Source organism: Castor canadensis, chromosome 14, assembly GCF_047511655.1.
Source record: "Castor canadensis chromosome 14, mCasCan1.hap1v2, whole genome shotgun sequence".
Taxonomy (NCBI): Eukaryota; Metazoa; Chordata; class Mammalia; order Rodentia; family Castoridae; genus Castor; species Castor canadensis.
Genome location: NC_133399.1, coordinates 91,414,031 through 91,437,367, shown reverse-complemented (window position 1 = coordinate 91,437,367; position 23,337 = coordinate 91,414,031). Strand labels below are relative to the sequence as shown.

The 23,337-nt window shown below is 42.8% G+C and overlaps 1 protein-coding gene across 1 annotated transcript in view; it reads right to left on the bottom strand.

The window, feature by feature from the left end:
• Positions 1-19,641, bottom strand: part of Mfap3l (microfibril associated protein 3 like) — a 42,458-nt gene extending 22,817 nt beyond the window's left edge. The window contains exon 1 of the mRNA XM_020153523.2: positions 19,429-19,641. The gene's annotated coding sequence lies outside the window, so the exon portion shown is untranslated. The remainder of the gene's footprint in view (positions 1-19,428) is intronic.
• Between the last annotated feature and the right edge of the window lie 3,696 nt (positions 19,642-23,337).

Genomic DNA, 23,337 nt, shown 5'->3' with positions numbered 1-23,337 from the left:
CTTGGCTGAACTTGTGGTTTCCTTTCATCATGGTGGTTGTAAGCTGACATATTCAATATAGAAGAATTGTTAGGATCATGGCCTCAGGTTTTAGACAGACTGGGCTAAGCTCCTTGTTCTTTATTGGCTGTGTGTCTTTGGTTAAGCACTTACCAAGTGCAGGGCAATGATGAGGATTCACAATCAAATGTGCATTAAGCACGTGTGTACTGCTTTGTTTGATAAACAAGGGCTATTCAAGTACAAAGCAACCTTTATTGGACCTGGGCTTCCTGAGTCTACTTGTAGTTTCTGTCATTTAAAAGACATTCCTTGGTGTTGGTTTTAATACCCGATTGACTGCCATCCCACTATTAGAAGCCATGACAGATGGCTTCCAACACAATGGGTCCTTTGCAAGGACTTAAGTCTGAGAATGTACTAGCTGCCCCTCTGGGCACTTGGCTATAGTAAGCATTGTGAATGTGACAGCTGGGTCACTCATCTTTGGCTCCCTGATGCCTAGATCAACACAGACACCTGACTAAAGAGCTTGGGGGAGAACCAGAGAGACAAGGAAAAGTGAGAAAGAGGTCCTACTAAATAAACTATAACCCTTTTACACAAGTAGGGAAAATGGAAGATCAAATTGAGTTTTAAAATGCATAAGAGCTATTTTCAAACAAAAGTTAGCCCTGTGGCTGTTATACTTCTGAATACATTGTTCTAGCAAGAATAAAAGTGGGTGCTGTGGTGCTATGATGTTAGAAACACAGTGACTCTTCTGAAATTGCAACTAGCTCCTCAGAGTCCTTAAGATGTACAGAGACAGAGACTTGCATTTTAATGCAGGAAATTTAGTTAGCAAACTGGTCCCCCCATTCTTATTCTCATCCTATCCCATCGTGAAGGGCAGAAAACATAATGCATAATTTATAGGCTGTTTGTAGCAAAGAGTTTTTACTCTGAAACTGAAAATTTATTTTTGAAAATGAAGTACTGAATTGATTAACACTAAGGAATTCGTTTTGTAAGAATTCACTATACCATATACTATGCCTTTTCAGTTCTAATTAAAAAAAAAAAATAAAAAGCATTTGTTGTGTGCTGGGCACTCTTCCAGACTTAGGAGATGGGAAATGCTGTAGCTCAATAAATCACAGGCCATGTCCACTCACAGTCTAGCTGGGGAGAGAGACATGGACAATTTCAGATGGTTTCCAGGTGCTGTGGCACTAACCAGCCTGGGAGACTCCTAGATATTATTGTTGAATGCCTACCCAGTGTCTGTCCCTTCTTCTCCCTTCCTCTTTCTACAGGTCCTAGGAATCACAAAGGGTCTAGTTCTTCTTAACCTCCCCAGGGTACCCGCAGTGTGGATTAAACTTTTGACTCTGCTCCTGGCATATGATCTTGCACTTTTCTGTACTATGTTGAGCAAACACCAATTACAAGGAGAGCTCCTGGATGGCAGAAACTGTCACTCACAGACCTGCAGGATTTCCTTACTATGTACCCATAATAATTCTTATACATTTACCACATAAAACCATCCAATGTGGAATCCAGGGGCAATTGTTTAAGAGTAAATTACAATGCATTGCCCAAAATATATAAGGTGCTATGTGACTTTGGATGCTGGGGAAAAATTCTACAAATGTACTTTTTTTAAGCCTGTATCATGAAAAGTTTAGTTAATAACACGAACTCTGTGAAAGACAATTCTGCCACTAAAGAGTAAAGCTCAAGTATTACAATCCCATGGCTTAAAATGTCCTTCAAAATGCAAGAACAAAGACTAAAGATTTCAAAACCAGTGTTTAACAAAAGCTACAATGGACCAATTGTTAGGCTCCATGTGTTTGTTCAGGGAATTTGGGAAAACTTTCATAGAATATTTTATTTTCTAAAAATAGGACAAAAGAGAAAATATTTGACAAACATTAAATGTTTTTCTTTAATTCAACCCATTCCCTATCTTCTAACACTTATACCAAAAAGTGTTTAATGGAATGCTTTCTTGAGCCATATTTCTTGCTTCTCTACTTAGAGTCAACAAGACTTGTCCATGTACTTCTGGAGTTGGGAGAAAAAGGGTCTCTTGTTTAAGAGTGTTTTGAACTAAATGAATATACATTATTTTTTTTCTTGGCACTGTTATTACTGGCATTTTCCCATCCACCACCATGGGTAGTAATTTGTACAGTTACATAACTAGATTTTGTTCCAACACTCACTAAGAGTCACTATTCTCTCTCCTTCCTTCCTTCCTTCTTTCCTTCCCTCCCTCCCTCCTTTTCTCTCTACCTCCCTTCCTTTCTTCTCTGTTCCTTCTTCCCTTCTTTCCTGTTTTTTTTTCTGGGGATCGAACCCAGGTCTCATGCATTCTAGGCAAGCACTCTTCATGCCACCACCCTTTTGTAGTTTGGTTTTGAGACAAAATCTTGCTTAACTTTGCCCAAGGTGGCACTGAACTTGAGATTCTCCTGCCTCTGCTTCCCAAGTAGTTGGGATTACAGGCATGTACCACTATACCCAGCTGAGTCACCACTATTTTTGTCTGTACGTGAATGATGCCACGAGCACAACAACTGACTTTTGATTAAAGACACATTCTGGACAGAAGACAGGAGGACAGGAGAGGAACCCCACTTCCTATAAACCTGAGAGAGATATAATAATACTCATGAAATCATAAATACTAGTTTTTCAAAACCGAAGCTGTTGCAGTTATAGATATTTTTCCACAACTCTTACCCATGTATCAAAAAGAATAAAAAATACTGACTCAAGTATTTTCAAAAATAAACCAGTATTTTATAATTTTTAAGAGAAATTTTAACACCAAAATTCTCACTGACCTATTTGTCTCATATACTATCTTTCAAGATCAACTATACTGGGCTGGTGGAGTGGCTCAAGTAGTAGAATGACTGACTAGCAAGCATGAGGCCCTGAGTTCAAACCCCAGCACCATAAAAAAAAACAAAACTGAAACCAAAACACAATATATACTGAACACTTAAGTTGATCAGAATAGAGAATATGAAAACTCAAACTTAAAGGTCAAGAATTTTGTGTAATTTCAACTAACTCTTTAGGCAGCACTAACATAATTATTTAAGTGATAAATCAAGTAGGTTTTCTATCAGCACTCAGACATGTGACAAACTCGTACTGCCCTCCTCGTTTGTCCTCTCCTCAACACGTCCTAGTCTATTTGTGCAGGATATTCCTATGCTGCTAATTACACAGAGGTATACCAGTTTCGAAGGCAAATGCAATCATCACATGGAGGGCACTGCTTTTAGGTCACTTTTAGAGTCACACAGAGCGACAGCCAGGTATGGTGGTGTATGCCTATAACCCAGCACTTGGAGGCTGAGGCAAGAGGATTGCAGTTGGAGGTCAGCCTACTACACACAGTGAGAACGGTCTCAAAAAACAAAATAACAAAAAAATCACACAGAGGAAATCGATTGGATCCAAATCAGTACATATTAACTGACAAGTGACCCTGGGCAGGAACACTACCAGGGGTAAAAAGAACAAAGGTAAAACAATCCTTATCCTGTCATCCAATAATCTAATGGGGGATAGAGAAACATAAACCAGCAGTTACTGCCCCATCAGGGGGATACCCAAGAGAAGGCCAAAGTAGTCCGGAAGGGCCAGGAAGAACTTTCTAGAAGTGATACTGTAATTGTAAAGGAGTCACCAAATGGACCAGAAAAGAGAAGCTTACCCAAAAGAGGAATGACACAGTCAAAGAAATGGTGTTTAGAGACACCCTGGCACAAGGGCGAATGAATGCAATCAGGCATGGCTTGGGTGTGTGGAAGAACAGAGAGGGTGGGCAGGAATGGTGGGCTGGTCCCAACGGACACTGGAATGACATGCAGCTCCCTCCCAGCTTTGCAAGGGGGTCGTGACACGGCTAGTTCCATGTTGAGAAAGAGCACCTTGATCAGGTCAGAGTGGCTGCAGATGCAGAGGTAGCTGGGAGACTATGTGATATCGAGGAGAGAAAAAGCAAGCGCCTGACCAAAAGGCGGAGGGGAAGGAAATGAGTGGAGAGATCTGAGAGACACAGGAGTCAGGACGCGTAGGATGTAATGACTATTTTATAGCAGGTTAAAGTAATACCAGACCTCCCAACCGGCAGTATCTGCAATCATAGTGAGAACCTGCTAAGGAGTGTCTTATTTGCCAAAAACCAGTGCCTGGCACTGTTGGTAGAATACACAAGATACACGAATTATGAATTTCTTTTTTTTGCGATACTGACATTTGAACTCAGGACCTCAAGTTTGCCAGGCAGGGAGGGGCTCTACTACACCCTCAGCCCTTGAATTATGAATTTCAGCCAACCCCCTTGGGCAGCACAATCCACTTGCTGCCACACTTGAGTGAAGGCCTGTCTGTCAGAAGCCACTGTCCTTGTCCCCTCACTTCTCCTTCTAGCTCCACTGGTCTCTTTCCTCTGAGCACCTGCCTGATGGTGCAATGACAAGTGGCAGCAACAGCACTCCAATGTCTAAACAGTCACAAACTGAGGGCCGTATGGCACATATCATGAGGAGAATCAGGGTCTATCTTACTGAGTTGTTGGCTCTCGGGAAGAGAAAGACCAAGGAGAGACCTCCTACCACCATTAGTACATAGGACATTTACTTACCTGCTGGGCAGCATATCAGGATTCCCAGCTATCTTACTAGGGTTGAACAAAATACCTACCCTGACTTGATGGACTGCTGTGACTGGCCACCAGATGAGCTGTTTAAACTCGGTGAACACCTGAGAGGAGACACTAAATAAGGTCTCTGTATTGGGCTACCACCTATACTTGGGTTAAGGCTCCGACAGAAGGTTATGCTTTGCTGACTTTTTTTTGACACACAAAATGTATAAACTTTTCAAAAAACTGATCTGCAATAAGCCATAGTTTTTCAATCTTAAAAGTGATGCCATGTAAAGAATACCATCTTTATAATACTTTTTGTATGTGGGGAGGGAGGGGATTGGAGTTTGAACTCAGAGCTTCTTGCCTGCAAAGCAGGTGCTGTAGCCCTTGAGCCACACTTCCAGTCCACTTTGCTCCAGTTGTTTTGGAGATGGGGTCTTGCAAACTGTTTGCCTGGGCTGGCCTGGAACTGTGATGCCCCTGATGTCAGCCTCCCAGGTAGCTAGGATTACAGGTGTGAGCCGCCAGCTTTATTTTTAACAGTTCATAATGTTAAGAAACCATTCTTAGTTCTCTTCATCAGTTTTCTCCCACTTGGAATGTTGCTCTAATTACAAGTAAGGATGACACAAAATAAAGCTCTTAAAACTATAATGTTTAAGTTGCCCAGGGTTATAAAATCATTTTAAAAATCACTTTAATATGCAGGTGAGAGACTGTTGATATCCAATGAAATTCAAATGTTAGTCAAACTTGATCCTCAAAAGAAATGTATTTAAAGGACCTATTACTATAGCCTTTTAAAGAGAAACAGGAAAATCACAAAATCTTATAAGTAAAAAGAGAAAAAATATTCTATTAGTGGATTTCCTCCATAAATATAATTACTCGACAGGATAAAAGGAGCTCTATCACACATATTTGTTCAGAGAACTAGAACCTTAAACCTAAGAAAATATGGATGTCTTTTCAAAAAGGTTTTTCTTTATATAAGAGAAGAAAGGGAAACCCAGAGAAGGTAACCCACTGCCCAGGGCCATGCAATTAATTAGTGACCTAGAACCAAAATTAAAAAAAGAAAAACCCTAGATGGTGCCTGGGATTGCATTAAAATCTCATTACCAGAAAACCAAATTTTAGGTTGTTCCAGCAGCTGGGACATGCAATAAATGAATTTACCTCTTCTAACCATATATACACCTTGTTTACAAGAGTTTAGTGATGTTTTAGCACATCTTTAACTTACTCAAATTTTCATTCTAAGCAGGGTATAGTAGCTCGTGCCTGTAATCCCAACTGCATGGAAGGCATGTGAGAGAACTGAGGTAGAATTCAGATTCAAAGCCAGCACAGGTAAAAAATAGACTGGCGTGGTGGCATACGCCTGTCATCCCAGCTATGCAGAAATCTGAGTCTAGGCCCACCCAGCAAAAATGTGAGACCCTATTCCAAAAATAATGAAAGCAAAGAGGGTGGGAGGCATGGTTTAAGTGGTAGAAGTCTTGACTAGTAAGTGCAACTTCAAACCCCAGAACCACCAAGAAAAGGGGAGATGGGATTTAGGATGCTGTTTTAGCCTTTTATTTAATCTTTGATAACTCCTTACCAGATTCCATGTTCAACCTAAAGCTTGTTCAGAAGTACCTCTAGCTGCTTTCCATTTCTCTCCGCCTGTCTTATTAGAATATTTTTTCCAGCATTCTTTTTAAACCTTTTAAAAAAATTGTGTCTTTAGGGGGAAATTGTGCATTAATTAAAACAAAATGCTGTGTGTACATTCCAGACAACTCAGCAAATGCATCAGAGGTCCTCAGGGACCTCCACACCCAAATAGATGCCATATCTGATCCTAAAATAAACTTTGGAGACCTACTTTCCTCCTGGTTTGCAGGATTTACCTTGTGGGAAAAAGCATTAATGTTCTGAATGATAATAATAAGCATCTCCAATTCTCCTTTGTAATTTGATCTTAAGCCCATAAGAGGTGCTGGATGGATGTAGAGTACAGTTCCTATACCAGAGTGAAGCCAGCAGGGGCTGGCGGGTATCTGGAGGCCTGGATGCATCAGTGAATCAGAACTCTTCTCAGGGCCTGGAGAAACATTCAAAGGATCCCACAGAACAGGGAGGTGTTACGTTGAGAGGCTGACTCCTAGCCGTCTGTCACATGGGCAGGGTGAACTACACTCTGCCTGTGTCCCCTGTGCAGCCTGCAGAGCACACTATCTTTAGATCAGAGAGAGAGATTCCTAACACACTTTCCTGAACATGATGCAGGGTCTGAAGCAACTGCAGGCTGACGTTTTCTTGCTGGTTTTGAAAACTCTGTAAACTTTAATAGTGAATGAGTTCTTGCGCACAGACAGCTTCCCAACCGGTCAAAGTAACTAAGTCACTGGTGTGGCACTGGGAGGCAGCTTCCCATCCAATCTGCTAAAGGGTGATTATTTTGCAGTGGGACAGCCCGTAAGAAAGCTATGGAACTGAAGGAGGGTCTGAGTAGTAGCCAATGAAGACACAGAGGAACTTTTAACAGAGACACACTCTGCTGTTCCAGATCTCCCTGCAGCCAGACAGCTGAGTACAGCAAAGAGAGACAGCCCTGAGGTTAAGAAAATCTGGAGTGAGGGGTGACAAGCTGACCAGTTCCAAATTCTAGGATCTAAAAATCTAGAACCTGGACTCCTTTTGTCACTTTTGTAATTCAAGAGTTGATATCCCCTGGGAGTCAACTGATGGCTCTGAGGTGCTGACCCATCTAGTTCCCTCACAAACTTCCATTCTCTGAGCACAACAATCCAGGTGGGCCTGAGGCTGGTGAAGGGATGCAATGGCAAGGCATGGAGAGAAGGGGAAAGAGCTAGGGAGTTGCTTATGTACAGATTAAAAACTCCATCACAGCAACCACAGCCAGGACACTATGCTGTGATCACCAAACCATCTGTGACTTGGAGAATGTCCTGCAGACACTGCCTGGGCACCATAAAGCATGTGATAACTTGAACTCTGCAGGAAATACATCTTGTGTGCATGGAGAAAACAGATTCAAGAGCTAAAAGCGTGAGGACCTTCTACTCATGCCCTTCAGATGCCTTTCTTCCCCCTGCAGACGTGAGGCACTCTGACTCCTATGGGGCTCCCTGACATGCAGACCAGGCTGGCAGGGACTGGCCATATGCCTGGGAGGGAGGACGGCCCTTCTGAGTAAGCACAGGCTTCAGCCTCCAGTCCCACTCCCAGGACAGTTCAGAGTAAGGACACAGTCTCACCACCTTCGCTTTGTTACCTGGACTAATACAGGTGACAAACAGTACCAGTAGCCAGGCTTTCCTCTTCAGTGCAGGAACTACTAGTGTGTAAATCTTTGCTGTACAACTGGGGTCTGACCAAGGTGCACTACCCTGGTAATTGGCTAGAGAGGCCCTATGTTTGCTCTTACAATTTGGAGATGTAATTTAAAAAAAAAATGACACATAATAACTTTACATACTCCAGGCTCATGTATCTTGTTCCAAATGACAAGATCTCACACTTCATTCTGGATTATGTAATATTCTACTGTATGTATGCAACCTATCTTCTTCATGGTGATGCCATTTTTTTCATTAACAAAATTCCACCATAAGAAAATGTAGCTGGCATTTAAATATGGCGAACAGTGTAATATTTTGATACATGTATACAACATATAATGATTAAATCAAGGTAATTAGTATTTCCATCTCCTCACACATACATCATGGGAACATTAAAACTCCTCTCAGGTAGTTAGTTTGAAATATATAGACAACTGCTAACTCTAGTCACCCTACTGTGTTGTAGAACACTTGAATTTATCCTTCCTATCTTGGCACCTATTAGCTAACCTCCCTCTATTACCCCTTCCTGCTACCCTTTCCAGCGTCTGGTGGCCACTATTGTACTCCCTATTTCTATGATAGTAGTCTTTTCAGATTCCACTTAAGAGTGAGAATGTGTGGTTCTGAGCCTGGCTTATTTCACTTAACAAAGTGTCCTCTATGCTCATCTATCTTGCTGCAAATAACAAGATTTCATTATGTTTCTGGCTTAGTAATATTACACACACACACACACACACACACACACACACACACACGCATTTTATATCATCTTCATCCATTCAAGGCAATGCCATTCTTTTAATTAACAAAATTCTACCAGAACAAAATGTAGTTAGCAGGCTGGAGATGTGGCTCAGGCAGTAGAGTACCTGCCCAGCAAGTGCAAAGCTCTGAGTTCAAACTCCAGTACTGTCACTTAAAAGTTGGCACTTAAATATTTGCTGACTTTATTTACTCAGTAGCAGGCATTTATTATTGTTATTATCATTTAGGATTGGATCTCAGGGCTTCTTGCTTGCTAGGCAGGTGCTCTACCACTTGAGCCACTCTGCCAGCCCTTTTTTTGTTGTGTTGGATATTGAGATAGGGTCTCATGAACTATTTGCCTAGGCTGGCTTTGAACCTTGATCCTCCTGATCTCTGCCTCTTGAGTACTAGGATTATATGTGTGAGCCTGGGACGAGTTTGGACCTTGATCCTCTTATTTACAGTTGGGATGACAAGCATGTTACACCATACCCAGCATGTTTGTTGAAATGGAGTCTCACTAACTTTTTTGCCTGGGCTGGCTTTGAACCAGATCCTCCCAATTTCAGCCTCCCAAGTAGTTGGAATTACAAGTTTGAGCCACCTGTCTGGACCATCTTTATTATCTTTTTAATGATTAGTAATGATTTGTGTCTGCAGAAGGCCTCAAAGATAAGGAAAATAAAACACCTGGTCTTAAGTTATTATACAGTATGTTTTTCAGCAGTTCCTCAATTGGGGTAAAAACTAGAGAAGGCCTTCCTATGGCCTGAGAGACCATGGCTCTCACAGTTCACATTTCTAATTTCTCTGCCCTTCCCTCACTCCCCACCAGCTGTAGTGGGCTCTACTAACCCTGGAATGTGCTTGTTATATGAGAACCTTTGCACTTACTATTTCCTCTTCCTGATGGTGTTCTGGGATACTTATGAGGCTCACCCCAATACTTCTTTCTGACCCTCAGGCCTCCTCTCACATTCTACTTTATGGGCCAGGCCCTTTCTGGTGCCTTATGTAAAAGTGTCTTACCTCCTTACCCCTCCCCCCCATCACCTACTATCCACCTATACCCTGCCTTTGTCTTCAAGGCACCAACTACCAGATAATTACATGTAGTCCCATTAGGATGGGAGATCCTGGAGGGCTGGACTGCCATTGTTCATGTTCACTGCTATCCCACAGTGTCTAGACACACACTTCACTCACAGCAAGTGCTTCTGTATCCACTGGGTGAATTTATTCTACTTTTATGCCCTTTAAAGTAGACCTATTACTAAGTTACTCCTTATCTACATTTATTCTTCATTTCCTGAAAATTCAACCCATTTCTTAGTTAGACATTTAGGTAACTACGTGTATTCTTTACCACCAAACTATCCTTAAAATAGAAACCAAGATTTCAGTCTTCAGAAATGCATCCTTGCCTTTCACTGAAACTTAAGAGGCTGGTGTGCTGGGAAGAGGGTAGAGCCTCATCTCCTCTTCCATGCTAAAGTTGATGGGAGCTATTTTCTCCTCCCTCCAGTTTTGCTCACCCACTTCTCCCTACCTCAGGCAAGGCCTCCCTGTGTAGCCCAGGCTGGCCTTGAACTCTTGATGCTCTTGCCTCCACTTCCCAAGTGATGGGATTTCAGCTGGGCACCACCATTACTGGCTATGGAAGCTATTTTCTATGCCTGAAATATATGTTGTTAATTTACATTTCAAAATGTCAAAGCATCCCTCACTCCCTATGTGTCTGGGTGCTTGATTAATGCCATTCAGATTCACAGCACAGGAAACAGATCAACTAACTTTTCTTTCATCAGAGTAAGATTTCATTCATTTGAAAGAACTACACTCAATAACTGGAGAGGGTCATTAAGTAGCTTTTCTCCTCCCCGTTTACCAGACCATTATCACAAAGGAGAATTGCATAACCAACATTCTATCTGAAGTGGTTTTAACGACTTTCACTAAGAACGGGATCTTAGCGAAAAACAGATTAGAAGAGGTTCTGTGATTACAACTGCATGTGATTTAATTCTCATTAAGAGCACGACAATAACGTCCTTCATAATCACCTAGCGTTTATGGTTTACAAAGCACTCTCACACTCGCAGGTTACCTCCACTGAGTCTTACCCGCTCTGAGACACAAGCAGGCCTGTGTTCTGCCCACATGATCAGGTGAGAGGCACGGCCAGGTTGCCAGCCTGTGCTTGGAAGCCCCCTGTAGTGTCCACATCTTCTGACTCTACTCCAGGGGTTTTGGAACATGTACACAGTAATTAGTGAGAACACACCACAGCGTGGGTGAACTGTCTTTCTGCACTGACTTTAGTGCCTATCTTAAGATCAGTTTTCCACCAAAGTTACCTTATGCAAAGTGACAGTATGCCCAACTATCATAATTAAGCAAAATCACCAGGTCATAGTATCCATATAGAATTGATGAAAGAAGAAAGTGTTTTTCCCTCCTCTTTGATGGGAAAAGGTCCTGTTAGTCTGAGCACACTTTCCAGGTGTCTGCAGTAATTTCTTATCTAGGCAGTCAACTTTATCTAAAGAGATAACAGCAATTAGGAGCCAATCATATTAAAGTGACTGCAAAGTATTTATGAGGCCACAAGTTTCAGCTTAGTGCCAATTGCTACGGGGATAAGAAAAAGTTTAAAAACAGTTCTTTATCCTAAAGGTGCTTATCAGTTTGCTGACAACTGCATACAAAACCATCAGTATGCACTAAACTAGGTAAATGGCATAGAAATTCAGAGGTGGGGAACCTGGAAAGATCAGAGAATGTTTGTTGGGGTTGGATAAGATTGAAGGATGAATGAAGGAAACAGGACAGTTTTCCCAGCAGGAGTAATGGCTTCGTTGAGACAAATAAGAGTAGAAATAAACACAGCATCACAATTAATAAAATATCTGCATTACAGTATTTTTTCTGAGGCTTAAGAACTGCGCCTGCTGTATGTGCCCATCCCTAGAACTCTGGGATGTTAGGGCACTCTTCCAGAAATTTTGCTTAGTAAGACGGCCCCTGGGGCATCTTTGGAGAAATGATAAATAGGACTTTGGGACAAATGACTCATTAGTTCAGAAGCAAAACCCAACACTGCAGTGAGGTGGCAATAACCTGGAGGTCAGGATGAGATCCCCTATAAAGGCAAAGTCCACTGTAGGTCCTGGGTATAGACATGCAGAGAGAAAAGCTGAGCACCCAGGAAAGTGAAGGATTGAGAATACTCGAATGTTCTCTGGAAATGAATTTCAAAGTTTCTTGAAAGTGTACTGAAATGGAGAAACATGGTTACCTTTGGGAAGTCTAACAACAGTTGGACTCAATGACTAAGTAATCTAGGGTTGTCCAAATGGAGGAAGAAGACAAAAAGGGGGTTGGGAGGACAGAGACAAAACCTTCCTTCCAATTTGGGACTGCCAGCAGAAATGGCAGGAAGATGGGCAGGGAGAGGACAAGGGTAGAAGGGAAGAAAGGCCTGGCCAGTGTCAGGTCAATGTAGCCCAGTGCCTGTGTTTAGAGGGGAAGCAGAAATTTACAAAATGAGGTTAAAAACAGCATCTGACAAGCAAGAAAGCTCAATGGTCACAAGAAGTTTAAGTTACCCACAGCCATCCTAGTTTGCAAAGACCTATCAGGAGGTCTTGCTTGGGTAAAGCCAAGAGTCAAACCCTAACACAGCCTTCACTCAAATACCTTCGCTTGCTGAAGACCAGGGAAAATGCATTTGCATCTTTCATCACAGTTGCTACCTCTACCTTTTTCCCCTAGGCAGGGGACCTAGCCTTTGGGGAAGAAAGGCACTATCTGGGTTTTTTTTGGCATCGTCCTTACGGCCACAAATAAACTCAGCCCTTGCTAGTTTTAAGTCGGTACAGATGTGGGTAAAAGATGTACCCTATCATGCTTTAATGAACCCATGAGAATGATCTAAATTAGCTCCCACCTGTACCCTCTAGCCCTGTTTGAACTGCGTAGGCCCTGTCGATAGATAATTCTGGAACATTTTACACCAATACATATATTTCCTCAAGGAGCAAACCCTTTCTTTATGCTCTTCCTCCCACCATCAGCGAACTCAAGTCTTCAATGGAGGAAAGGGCTAGGATTACATTTAAATATCTGTTCAGGAAGCTTTCCTCTTTCCTACTGATTACAGAGAGTTAACTGCAGCCCACCCTCTAAATAAATTGAGCTAGAGAAGTCCACACTACACCAATTTTCTTTCAGTCTCAACAGCAAGCCCCAAATGCATCCGTCTGAAGGCATGGGAACTCCCAGGGAATTGAGTGTCCTTTCTTTTGTGTCTTTTGTGCAATCTGTGCCCTGTGATGACAAGGTTCCAACTTCTCTTGCACGTGGCTCTAGGATGGAATCTACTGCTCCTCCCTGCTTTAATTCCTTGTAGGTAAGCACATGCAGCGGAAATCAGTCTCTGTGGAGCTGCAAAGTCTCACCCTGCGTGGAAGAGCCCGAGAGCTGCTCCAAACCCACAATCCCTCAAGACAGGTGTGCATCTGCATTTCTGCACTGCCTGGCGCAGATAATCCAATTAATTACATGGGAGGTGTTTAAACTGCCTCCTTTCCTGCCCTGCCTAGATATACAAATCAATCTCCACTCCCAGTGATTCTTGCACCTAAATATCTGGCTGTCACCCTGGCTTTGCCCTGGTGCTCATTATCTCTCTGACTGGCACCACCCTAATAGTTCTTCCTTGCCTGTCTCTTGTCTTGCCTGTCTCCACTCCACAGGCCATGATGTTAGTAACATCGGCTGACTGCAATATCTGATTTAAAACATATTCCAGGTCTTTATTTTGTTACTGGTATTAAACTAGTTGTCTTTAGCAGGACATACATGGTGTTTCATGATCTGATTCCCAATCACCTCTTTAGTGTCATCTCTGGAGCTCCTCGTTTCCCCCATCCCAGCCCACTGCGTGTACCCATGCTGATTCACAGAGGTTCACACAGTACCTCTGTGCCTCCCCAAGCCACTTTCCTTCCCTTACACATTGGTCAGGTCCAACTTAGCTTGAAATCTTGGCTATAAGTCTCCAGGACTCACCTGGCAGCCCTTCTCACTGACTTTACCTATAACTTCATATTTTTGCTCTAGTGGTCTTTTTTACATAGAGATTTTAAGACCTCAAGTTGTCAACATTTGTTGAATGAATCCATGATTTTTTTTTTTTTTCAGTGCTGGGGATCCAACCCAGGGCCATGGGTCTGTGAGGCAAATGCTAAAAAGTTACGTCCCCAGTCCTTGAATCCATGAATTAATGAATGGATAGAATATGAACTTAAGAGATGCTAGTCTGAAAGGTAGACCTGGAAACATTGGTGCATGGGTAACTGACTGATACAGTCACAGGAAAACCTAATCACCCGTAAAGAATGCAGTGGCTTACAAGATGAGCAAACCAAGGTTAGAACCCTGGGAAGGCAGAGGACAAACCCTCAGAGAAACAGCAAGTAAAAAAGCACAAGGATAGCTCAGGGTGCACTATCCCAAAGACCAGGTCAGAGAAGATTCAGAAATGAGGGAATGCTCTGTGGAAGAATGTGAAGGTTGTCAGAATCAAAATGGAGTCGCTTGTGTTAACCTAACAAAATAAAGCTGGGAAGTTACAAAGAAAGGGTTCTTATACAGGATTACTTGATATAAACCACCACAAAAGACTTTGTCACAGAGACCTCCAAAACCTTACACAAAGTACAAGGATGTCTGCTCAACAACTGTCAAGACTGATGCCACTCTTGTTAGTAACCACTATGGCCAAGGATTATTGTTTCAAAATATCTGATGTAATCTTCCTAATTTTTTGCTTTTAAAAACTTTCCCTTGCCTCAACCTCTTTGAATATGCTTACAGTTTATGGCATGGCTTATTTCTATTGCAGTGCTCTGGTACTCCCAAATAAATAGCATTATTCTTTGTAAACTCACTGATTGCTTTTTTTCATGATTGACAGGTTTATACTGAGTTAGTACACCATAGTGGAAAGCAAGAATTATGACATCATTATATAAGACATTTGGGTAAAAATCTTATGAAATTATATAAACAGAAACAATATAAATAGGTACAGTTTTACTTTTATTAAGACAAATTTTAATCAAGTCTTACTGTTGTTTTTGATATCAGATATTGCTAGTCCAGGGCTTCGTCTACCATACTGTCTGAAAAATTTGCTTTTCTCTTGATCATTTTTCTTGACATCTAGTTCTGTTTCAATTCTAAGCCACTCTTATAATACTAAAGTAGATTTCTTCAGTTTAGATTTTCCAGGCACACAGAGGTATCAACTCAATCACACAGTAAGTTTTTATAGTGCAGGCATTGAGGCCTTTTCCATAAAAGAGACTGAAAGTGTCTGGAAAGAATGAAAGGATTTCATATATTTAAACTTGGAAAGTGGGTAGGGCAGTATTTGTGCTGACACCCATCCCCCACCAAGCACAGAACCCATGGCAAACACTGCTAATTGATTGTGGCAGTCCCCCAGCTGAGCCAGTGCAAATCCACAACACTGTGGGCAGCTATTACCAATCGGGCAGGGTTGGCCTATGTGAAATCTCATCATTCTCAAGCTAATTATATTAAATTTGAGTTTTCACAGCTCCTTGCTCACATGTGCATGGTATGCAGACAGCAGAACAGATAACTTCTGCTAAGAAGACACTGGACAGAAACAAAGTACAGATAATCCATGATTTACAATGGGGTTGTGTCCCAATAACCATCTTAAAACAAACACTAAGTCAAAACATCCTAACTCACAAGCCATCTACAGTTAAAATGTATCTTGGTTTGCCTGTTTTAATTTCTGTCCTTCTATTATGAATTGTGAATAAAAGTTTTCTTAAGCTATTAATTTCATAGACACATATGAATGTCATTTCAGATCAATTTAGAGAACTGAATTATAACATGCTGCTTCCAGACCTCTATTGGCTCTGTGAGACTTGGGGTTTAGCTACACGTTGCTTTTCTAGGAAAATAAATCCAGCAAAAACCGGTCCATTTTATATTGCTATCTAAAAATCCTGAGTTGAAAAACAGAAACTCCAAACAATTCTTTCCTGGTTTTCCATTGTTCATCTAAAAATGAGATAAAATCCAAAGTCCTTTACATGACCTTGAGTTCATCACAAAAGGACCACTTCCTTCTCCTTGTCCCATCCCTGCCCATTACACCATCAAACCAAATCTTCCTTTATACATGGTTGTCTTGGTTTTCTATAGTTCCTGTATAGATTGCCACACATTTAGTGACTTAATTCAGCACTAATTTATTAGCCTACAGATATGTGGCTTGGAAGTCCAACATGAGTCTTAATATGCTAAAATCAAGCAGTTGTTATGGGAAGAATCTGTTTCTTCACTTTTGCCAGCTTTTAGAGGTTGCCCACATTCTTTGTTCTGTGGCCCCTTCCCATCTTCGAAGCCAGTGATAGCCAGCAGAGAGGTCCTCACTGACACTGCTTTCCTCCTTTACTTGTAACAACCCTTGGGGTGACAAGGGACCCAACTGGATGATCCAGAATAATCTCCCCATCTTCAGTCACATCTGCAAAGTCCCAAAGTGAACAAGTTTGGCAGGCATTTTTCAGCCTATCATAATGGGGTTTCTTCTACCTAGAGGACCCACTTCTCAGCATTCCCTATGATCATCCTATGGAAAGTCTCTACTGCTATGAGTCTCTCTCCTCCAATCCAAGGGGCTCCTTTCCTTCTCTCCTCAGGCCACGTGCAGACAGACTGCAGCACTTACCTTGTACTGTAATATATTTGTCCTCAAGCATATCACTGCAAACACATCATGAGTCACAATGTCTTACTCATGTTTTGCAGCCTCAAAGGACTAACTATAAAAATTTGTAAGGGAGAAAAATTAATGTGATATTTTAATGCATAAGACCTTGGGTGGAGGCAGAGGCAAGACCAATAAATTTATATAACTTGTATTTGGAGTATAACTTATAAACTACTTCTTAATTGGTTATTATCACATAATCAACCAAACCTTGATCTTTGAACCATTCCTCAGAGGTATTATATTGTTTTAAATCAACTTTTTGCATCTTAAGACTGTTTCTAACTTTACCATAGATCACAAAATATTGTGAAAGTTTTCAGTCCTCTGGGTTTGGTTAGAAAAGACAAGTTGTACCCCAAGTGCTGGTTTAGATGCCAAGTTAGGGAAATGATGGTATCTGTACGATCTCTGAATTTAAAAAAAAAAGAGAGACAGACTAGTCTTACAATCTAAATAGGTTGGCTGTAGGTTAAAAGCAACTTAGCTACAGTATTATTTGGCATCTCAGTATTTGGAATTTTTTGTATAAAAGCCGCTAAAAGTCCAAATTAGCATCAAATATTCAAATTATAAGCCACGGAAGCACTTGAATAAATTAAGGTCACAGGAATGGGGGAAGATTTATTTCTAAAGCCAGTGCTTTGCTATGAATGTCTAATGCCACTAACAACACCATATAGCACAGACATCCAAACACATGAAGATAAACCTAAAAATTATGTGGATGGCCACTGACTTGAAAGAACCCAATAGTTAAGTAGGGAAGAAAAGAAATTATCAAAGAGATTTGAATAAAAAATCAACTTTATTATTTTTTCTTCATTAGCAATAACAAAACCCCTCTTCAGCCTAATTCCTATTGTTTTTGTTAGCTTAAAGTTACAAGAATGTGGAGTTTGTGATCTTAGGGCTGTAAGCCTTTAATTAAATTTCATTGGTTTCCCTAGCATTGAGAAAATACTTAAGACTTTTAGATCCAAAAGGAGACCTATGTATCTGCATTAAACCCCACATTCACAAAAAGTAAACTGAGGCCCACTGCTACCTACAAATCAGGAAGACCCCAAGGCAAAGGGGAGAGCCTACCTGCTTGCACTTAGGAATGTGGCCTGAAAACATGAGATGTGCCACACAACACAAGTTGTACCTGTATGCAGTACTTCACAGCAGATTTAAAACTTGATGCATTTTATAGAAAAGAGAAGCCCAACTATTCAATATGTGTGCTGGGTTTCTCAAACTTCTGAAGTTTTCTATAAACGTATTTAGAAGAGCAGTAAATATCACCAACTAAACTATTTGACTAACATGGAGAACTGGAGGCCTATTATGAGCTAATGGTAGTCATGTGGTTGCTAGTTGCTGTCTACACGTTCCAAGCGTTTCCTGCTATTAAATGGCAGTTATGAATAAGCACAGCATAGACTCAACTTAGAGAATCACCCAATATCTGAACTCAGAGCCCAAGCCATCTCAAGCTTATAAACAAGCACCCACTACTCACAACCTAATGAAAAAGCATCTCTAAAACCTATGAAAGTCTATTAAAAATGTAGACAAGTTTTTAGTAAGCTTCAGAACTAGAACAACTGAACTAATCCACTAAGTAGTACCTAGAGAAACCAGCTTGTGAATTCAGCTTTAGTTAGAAGTAGAACTTGTTCGCACTAGGACAAGGACTGTAGCTCAGACAACAGTCCTAACAGTGGTGGCTTTAGGAAGGAACAAGAGTAGACACTGAGGTGGGACCTTCAAATTGCACTTTTTGTATTGTAAAATATCAATGGAACTACATTGTTCTAACTTACTCTCCTGAAAAGAAATCTTTTCCCATCTTGCATTTCATCCTGAACAATTTTACTATGTTCACCATAGTAGCAACTGGAAAAAAAAAATGTGTTTCATTTGGAAACAAAAGTGAGAAAACTTCAAAAAGCACTGCGCTTCTGCCATGCAAGGTTTCCAAGTTTTTAATATAAAGCTAAGGCAAAATAAAGATTGCTACTGTAACCAAATTTGAGCAAGTGTCCTTAAAAACAATGACAATTGAACCATAATAGATTTTCTACAATGTGATCAGATAATGGACCTACAAACATCTTTTTCTGCTAGGTTGCTTTATAAAATTTTGCAATTTCCAAGGTCAAGACTTTTTAGAGAGGGAGGCAAATTAATGCTCTAAAATAAATCAGTTCGGCAATTACTTTGCTTTTTAAGCCTATGAAGCACGTTTTCCCATTGCAGACCATGAACCTGAAACAATTCCATGTCAACTTGCTATGGTGTCAAATGCGACAAACTCCGAGAGCTCTAGTCGCGAGGCGGCGGCTTACAGCACGCACTGCTTCCTGCACCTCTGCAGCATCAGGACGCTGTGCCCTCGGGGCTCTGACCCACCATCCGCACTTATGGCCTTCCGGGCCGCGGCCAGTACACCCTCCTCCCTGTCGAGGGGAAACCGAGGCACCGTGACTCGAGTGATCCATAGCACGGCGAAGGCCCCCCAGTCTCTGTTTGGCGTCTTTCCCCCAGGAGACCCAGACGGCTCCCAGGTAGCGCGCAGTGGACCACGCGCTCCCGGCCCTCGGAAGGTTATGGCACCAGCCTGGGAAGCTGCTGTCCCCAACCCACCAGCCCCCACCCCGCACGGATCTGGAGCAACCTGCGACCCTCAAGAGCCGGCTGCTGGTATCTGACGGCGCCTCTCAGCACGCAGCCTCCTCCAGCCTGAGCGCCGGAAAGTTCCGCAGTTCTGGCTGCCCCTCCGGGTGCGGGGCTCCTTCCCACCCGTGCCCCGCAGCTCGGGTTCGCCGGGTGCCCTCGCTAACCTGACACCGCTACGCCACTCGGGTGGTCGCCGTGCACCTCTCGCCATGGCCAGCCGGAGAGCTGTGCCGCGCCGTGCTCTGCGCTCCGCAGCGCCGAGCGAGGATGAGCCGCCTCCGCCGGCGCCTTGAAGCGATGCGGGCTGCGCCGCGGGCGGCCGGGAGTGCGGAGCTCCCTCCTAGGGGCTCCGGAGCCGGTCGGCGGCGAGCATGCCCAGTGCGGCTCCCGGGCGGCGCGGAGGCGCGCGGAGTAGCCGCCGGGTTTTCGTGGCAGCCGCGGGCTGGGGCGGGGCGCGGAGCAGCCGGTGGGAGCCGCGGGATCTACCCGCGAAGGAGAGGGCGAGGCTGTGGGGCCCCCATCCCCGGAGCGCAGCAGCCTGGTGGGGCTCGGTGGTCCCCGGGGCTCCGCGCCTGCACGCGGACGTTATTTATCCCAGCCAAGGGCATTCATTTCAGACGCCGTCCTGCTTGGGCAGCGTGACTGATAATTGAGGGGCAGGGCGTTCCAGAGGTAGCCATCCCAACTTTTCTGAGCGTCGCATCCCACTGTTCCAGGACACAAGGAAAAGTGCCATCCTGAATGCCATCGGGAACCAACCAAGCCACCCCCAAACCCACCCTGTCTCCAAAGCTGTCAGGCCACCTTCCAAGGAGGCACTCCCGGGAGATTTTGCGCTGTCATTTACAAAAGTCTCTTACAGCAAAGCCCACACATAGAAGAGACTGGGAGAAAACGCAGCAGGACGCTCACTGTGTCTGAAGGGTTGCGTTATGGGGATTTTTATCATTTTCATATATATATGAAACGCCTGTAATCCTAGCTACTCAGGAGACAGGGATCAGGAGGATCTCGGATCCAAGCCAGCCCTGGCAAATAGTTCGTGATACCCTATCTCAAAAAACCCATCACACACAGAAGACCAGGACTGGTGGGGGGGTGGCTCACGTGGGAGAGTGCCTCCCAGACCATGAGTTCAAACCCCAGTACCACCAAAAAAAAAATTATTTGTAGTTTCTATGTTTTCTCTACTGAATAGTTAAGTTGGCTTCTAATAGGAAAAATCATTTTGCTAAAATCATCGTAAGCACGTACAGAAGTTTTTGCTGCACAATCATGCAGTGCTAGTGGCTTTTAAAAGAGCAGAGTGTCAGCTTCTCGGGAGGACCAGGCTCCTCCCCGGCTTTTCTTTGCCCGCCTCCTTCACCACGCCCCACTCCGGCCCTTTTACTCCCTCTTCGCCTGTAGGTTGCTGTGAAAACACGGAGAAGTGGATTTTGAAAGTTAACGCTCCTGGTGGCTTCTGCAGTCAGACTGGGCATGTTCCGCCCCTCCAGATTAGGCATGGTTGTCAAGAAGAGAGCAGGCTTTAAGCAACTCTCTGTCCCTCTTTTTCTCTCTGTCCCTAGCAAACTAAGCAAAGTAGTGCCTCGGATCCCGCGCCTTGAGCTCGGACCTGCAGAAGTGAGTCTGGCCGCGACTGAGCATGCTCCACGCAGAGCCAGCCTTCCGCGCAAGGCTGCTGCTGGTTGCCCAAGGTTGATGCGGCTGTGCTCTCTAGTCACGACATGCGAGCTCAGGAGACAGGGGGGAGACAGGGGGAAGACAGGCACCGAAGTGCGCAGTATCACCGACACGTGGCCAGGACACTCACGCCGAGGGCCATGTGGGTGGGTGGCTATGTGAATTCAAATCTGATCTTTCCCTAAAAAATTGAAATTAGAGGTCTGGCTTCCAAGCGAATCCAAACCTGATCTTTCCCTAAAAAAAGAAATTAGAACTCATCCTTTAACACTATTTTTTATAGCATCTTAACTAATATCTTAGCTCACAGAACTTTTCAGCCTTTCTTTCAATAAACCTAATTTTTCTTTTCAACTTTCTCAATAAACGTTCTTTGTAATTGCAGCAGAACACTAAATCTGCGTCTCCACTCAGATAATTCGGTAGTATTATACTTTTATTCTTTTCTGCATTCACGCAGACTCTATTCCTCTCCTTCCCCTACCTTTTAATCTCAGAAACCGCAGAAGGTTATAATATCTTAGAAACAGTTGCTTAGGTATGAGGAAAGAGAGAGAGAGAGAGAGAGAGAGAGAGAGAGAGAGAGAGAGAGAGAGAGAGAGAATGAGAATAAATATGAATGGGAATGAATGGCGATCTTTTTTTGAGCCAAGGAAGGTGAATGGGATTACTGTGGTTTTGCGTTTGGGAGGATGATGGGCAGGCAGATCAGCTGCCCAGTGAGGCTTTCTGTGATCCTTGGCAATGACCCTTTATGTTAGCCTGTTGACCTTGACCCCAGTCTAGCTTCAGCATAGTTGGAGTCACCATCTCTCGTGGAAGGTCACTACTGAATGAATAAGTTTACTTTTAGCTTCCCCATCAAATCCTAACTTGGGCTAAGTTCAAGCTCATCCTTCTCCTGAGCTCTGAGACTTCTTCCTTGTAGGCCCAGAAAACTGCTCTTGAACATCTCCAGTTCTCAGACACAAAAGTCTAGCCTGGGAAAGATTGGGCAAGATGTCTCTTCAATAGTCTGTTAGCTTTGCTGCCTGTCTGAAGCTTTCTGCTCTCCGATCCACCATGATGTGAAAGTTTCTTGGTTCTCTGACCTCTGTGACTATTCCTTCTCATCCTTTTTCTCTGGGTTCTCTTCCTCGGCACCAACCATTGTAGGTGTTCTCTGGCTTCTTCCCTCCTTCTTCTCTGTGGTCTCTCATCCTTCTGGTGGTTGTCAGTGCCAAGGTGGCCTTAGTTGTGTGTTTCCTTGTAGTGGTGTGTTTCTACACTAGTTGTTTATTTTTGGAATCCTTTCTGGTACATCAGGTACCTGTTCTAACTGGTTAGTGTCTTCCATTCGTCCATGCCTGTTAATATTTTGTATGTCATCTTTGCCCCAAGCTGTATTTTCCTCTCCACACCTCTCTGAGTTCAGATCTTTATATGTACTCTTTCAAATATCTTAATTGTTATTACTTCAAGTAAACTCAAACTCAACATGTCCCAAATGGAATTCATGAGCTGTGATTGCTCTTTTGCCTACATTTTACAGCTTGGTTCCTGGTACCTCCACCTTCTCAGTCATATATATTACAAACCTGAATACGTTTAGATCCATTCATCTGCCTTTCCACTGTCATCCAGCTGGTCCCTTGGCATTGTTCACCCTGCCCTTAAGCATCTCTGAATACTTCCCCTCCCCGACATCACCACCTGCATTACCCTCTTCAGTCCCATCATATTCACTACCAACCACAGAGCTATGACTTCCTAAGTAGATCCTGTCTCTTAAATAGTCTCCTCTCATCCATTCTCTATGCCTCCTCAGATTTTTCTTTTGAAGCATATTATATTACAGCATGTCTGCTAAAAATCCTTAAGTGAACTCACAGTGCCTTCAACATAAGGTCCAAGTTTTAAGCATGGACTGGCCCCTTCCTTCCTCTGTAGATTAGCCTCAGCTGTTGCCCCTTAATATCCTATATCCTAGTCTTTCCAAATTACCTGTCATGTGAATCATTGTCTCCATGTATCTGCTAGTTTTATTGTCTCTCCTTTCCTCTTGTTCACCTGCCAAATATTAAGACTGCCAGAGTGAGTTCAAACTGGGTATCCTCTTGGATCCTTCTCTTGTACCATGTACATGTCTCCATTTTGACAGGTGACCTTGATTTTTTTCCTTCATCTTCTCCACTACACCACAGACAACTTGATAGTAAGGGCTATGTCTCAACCATCTTCGTATGTTTGTTCTCAGTGTCAGTATATTTTTACTTAATAAATTAATGATAAACCTATGCATTGATATAATATTTAAAGTTTATTAAAACTTTATTATTTTTAAAATGCATTTGGAGGTCCATAAATAGATTGCAAAGAAAACGACACAGAACAAGTTCACATCAAATATA